Source organism: Limulus polyphemus, unplaced genomic scaffold (genome assembly GCF_000517525.1).
Source record: "Limulus polyphemus unplaced genomic scaffold, Limulus_polyphemus-2.1.2 Scaffold4, whole genome shotgun sequence".
Lineage (NCBI taxonomy): Eukaryota > Metazoa > Arthropoda > Merostomata > Xiphosura > Limulidae > Limulus > Limulus polyphemus.
The window spans coordinates 1,162,153-1,166,739 of NW_013665614.1; positions in this window are offsets into that span (position 1 = coordinate 1,162,153).

The following is a 4,587-nucleotide window of genomic DNA, read 5'->3' on the forward strand; positions in this document are numbered from 1 at the left end:
TTCTTCTCCATAAGCTGAGTGAATATTTCGAGTCGCTTCGGCTGCAGAATTCCCTTTTTTAAACTCATAAAGCATTATATGCCTCAAATGCTTCTTAGATACTTCCATGTTTAAAGGGCTTTAATCAGTGGAATTTGAAATACTTTATTCTGTAAAATAAAATTTAATAAGCTTAAATATGCCCAAATACATATGTATGATATATAAATATTTTTTATTTCCATTAAACATTCTAAATTACTAGTAAATTTCAAAGAATTAAAATCCGGACAGAACTTATGGGTTGATCTGATAGATGAGCTAAAAATTTCACTTATCTAAGAAAGTTTTTTCCCTCAATTTCAAAAAGTAAATATCTCCATCCTGCCAGACGTTTTCGAACATCCTTCTAAACATGACATAGCTCAGCCAGCAGGCTATTCGAAAATATCAGAGACATGTCAGATACGTAGGTTATTAGTATCAAACTAAGTGCATCCTTGTTAAACGTCATTAACCACGTGAAATTGAGAAAGGACCGATTATATTTTATGAGAGTATAAAAATCGATATGTGAAATATTGCAATGCTGGATCACTTTAGTAATAGCACGTATATATATATATATAAAATCTAAAAATCTAATGAAAATAATAATATTTGCAATGCGGCTTCTCTATTCAGACAAACTGATTTCCTAGAGATTTGTAAATACTGTCAGGTTTTATATGTGTAGATCGGATTCTTTACAGTAGGTGTCTGTGACTTGTTGGTGATAAATTTCAACAATAAACAGACAGTATATAGTGCACTTGTTTTAAAATGATATATTAAAACAAGTTTTGTTTGTTTATTTGAAGTTAAGCACATAGCTACACAATGGGCTATCTGTGCTCTGCCAACCACGGGTATCGAAACACAGTTTCTAGCTTTGTATGTCTGCAGACATACCACTGTTCCATAGGAGGGCTAAAACAAGTCAAACGTATATACAAATGTTCGTTACACCGTTAGTTGTAACAGTTGTATCCAGAGCATTAAAAATTTATATCATTTTCGTCGAAGTCTACACATGCTGGTTCAGTTACTTTAGAACACAATTCATAAGACGAATTATTATTTTCTACTATGTTATTACAATACAATCTGTGATAATTTCATTTAAAAAAATACCACTATACTCTCTTTATAGGTAAACTCAGAATCATGATCAATATATCGCACTATATTTTCGACGCGTATTTATACTCTGACAGAGGTCTAGAACGTTCTACACGCTAATAGATATTATGATGCAATAATACTCAATTAAAACAACGAGAAAAACACAGAAGGTTCTAGTAACATGATGCAATAATATAACAATCGCCAGTTCATAACTACTGAACTACACGTATGATTCGTAAACAGTTACGTAAACAAACTTGCGATAAACTATCGCTTCTAAAACTAACTAAATTTAACACTTGTGCTATATAAACTATCTAAATTATAACTCTCGCATTAAACCAAAACTGAAACCATCTAATAAGTACCAACAATACAGCATGTTCCGGAAATATTATACAGAGAATAAAATGAATACGGACAGCAAAAGAAAGTAAGCAAATACAAGTACATAGAATATACTTTTTTTATATAAGTATTATAGAGTCTTTGGTAATACGGGATGGACGTGGCCTAGTAGTTAGGTTACAGAATTATGTATCTGATGAAAACAGGAATCAGTAAAATAAGGATACTACACTGATAGGTCAGACTAAGGTCCTAGTATAACATCGCACAATTCCTAGATTATCAGTTTGAAAAATCATTTCCATTAAACGTATTTGAGGGAGAATAAACATCCAGATCATATTGATTTGTAGGAGTCTCTCTACAACCCTTTAAAATGGCTACTGCTATCTCGCTCCAGGAAGGCATGACACGGAAACACGACCAATAAAGTATAAGCTTTATTGGACAATTCCTTGTGATATGTAATGTAGAGGATTAGTGCACGTTTGCAAATTTAGAAAAAAATTAAAACAACCTAAATATACAAATTTATAGATATGGTATTTTTATTTCTAAAAGGGTAAAATATAATTATATTCTAGTCGTCACACAGAAATGTAATCTACATGAGGTAAAAATGTTAATTACTTAAGAAAAAAAAATGTTTTTTCGCCTCAAGTTCAAGAAGTAAATATTCCTAACTAAAGAATACCATAAATTGACACAGAAAAGAAATACCTATAGTAAATAGAAATAATGATAGTCAACTGCATCTACCACCAACTTTAGGTTACTCTAATCGAATAGTAGAACTTGACATCGCTTGATTACTCTTACAATGCACCAAAGCGCGGAGTGTGTTTTTCGCCAATAGGACGAGAACCACGAACCCTCAGAGTCACGATCCGGCGCAGTAATCACTAGGCCTTGCAGTATAAATAGATATAAAAAGTTTCGTGTCATTAATTGATAGATGATTTGGCACATCAGTAAGTTAATTAATAGATACTTTGGCTAATCAGTAGATTTGTTGTTGTTAATCAATAGATACACTGGCACGTAAGTTTGTTCTGTTAATTAATAAACTTTGGCTCATAAGTAAATTCGTTGTTTTTAATTAGTAGACACATTGGGTCATCGATAAGTTGTTGTTAATTAATATATACACTGGCGCTTCAATAAGTTTGTTGTTGTTAATAATAAGATGCACTGGTACATTCGCAAATCACTCCATTCTTAAATCATTAGAAACCATCCTAGTTTCCTATTTTAATGTAAAAATCAGTGGTGGCAGCTTTTATTATAATATTATTTATTCTTCTGATAAAAAAGTTTTCTTAATTTTTCTAAGCCTTTAGATGTCCTTATTTAGTGGGAAAGATAATGAAATTTCTGGTTCAAAAAGACAGCTGTTTATTGAAAGCGTGCGCTGTTTCAGACAAAGCTTGATGAGCTCTTAGCTTAAGGCAGACACGGTCAATATCGCTTTACTTTTTCTTTTTTAAATCACATATTACTGATAATTTAATTTCGCTTGACTCAAAGTAAGTATGGCTTCTATATGTCATGTCAGAAATTCAAACTTCGTGCATAATACATATATGTTTATATATATATATATTAAGATTACGGAATATCAGTCTTCGCGAACCGAGAATATTTTAATGGACAGTTTGTGGTGATTTTGAAGTTTCGTTGGATTTTTTAATTATTTGATGCATATCACTCGTTGGCCTATCACAAAGAGGTTTGAACTTTGTTCCGACTGCAAACTTTCCCCCTGTGTTCCTACTTTATATATGCAGTTTCGTGGGCTTCAGTTTGAAATTACAAGCATAGTCACTGTGCACTCTACAATAAGTTTATGAAATTAAATACAAAATTCACAAACCTTCCGTGACCTTTAAAGAAGTGTTAGTTCCTGAATGAAAAGTTCTCAAAAGTCATTATTTGATATCGGTAGTTTATTAAATTGTAAAAATCGAAACAATTAATTTTTTTTCCAAAATTAGAGTATGAACATGAAATTGAAACTGTTGTTTGAATATTTAAAATTAGGCTTACGAAAAATAGCTAGCAGCTTAAATCTTTAGCTCTGTGGTGAGCTTTAGGGGTTTATAATGCAGAAATCTACCGTTCGATCCCTACAATTGATACAGTACAGATAGCCTATTTTGTACCATTGCGCTTATAAGACAAAGAACAGTTGATCTGCTCTAGCTAAACTGACAGAAGTAAAAGTGTTTGATTTGTTTCTTTGAAGTTAAGCATAAAGCTACACAATGGGCTATCTGTGCTCTGCCCACCACGGGTATCAAAACCCGGTTTCTAGCGTTGTAACTCCGCATACATACCGTTGTGCCACTAGAGGGCAGAAGTGTTTGAATTTCAGATTAATTCTATAAAACTGTAAACATTCATTCCACTCTCACCTCGATTTTATTTTGAACAAATGTTTTTAGTTCAATAGTACTTACGTAAGTAAAAAATATTGAATTTCAATTCAACATTTCGTAAAGTGTTTCCATACTTTATTTTTATCTTTCCAAGATGATGATAACTTATGGTCAGCTGTAACGAACATATTATTCTCTGACATATTATCACCATAACAAAAGTTACGAAACTCATACGTAATAATTCTGTTTATTTCCTTTAATCAATTTATGTATAGTTGTTGTGTGTAGCTACCATGATTAGTTTAGCTAACCGAATTTAGTAATTATTTCATGTGAGTATGTTCACTCTTTCTGTTTAGTTTGTAATTATTATATTTTGATTAAAAATCACTCGTTATTATGAATCCTCATCAAGTAATAAAAGCTTATTCAAAAAACTTGATATTCTATTGTTAATTGGAGTGTACAATCTTCTCGCCACCTTGTGGAGGTTTGATGAAAGGTTATATAATTGGCATACATTACTATAAAATATTAGGCTATAAATATTAAAGGAGGTGAGGACTTGTTATCTCTGTCATCACACCCAAAAGAATTGCCTGGGTGGACCCAAGTAGTCAAAATAACAACAAATTTATTTATCACTTAACTAATGAAATTACTTTCTGCTATCAAATCAAAACAATGAGAATGTGGCACTTTAAACAAAAGA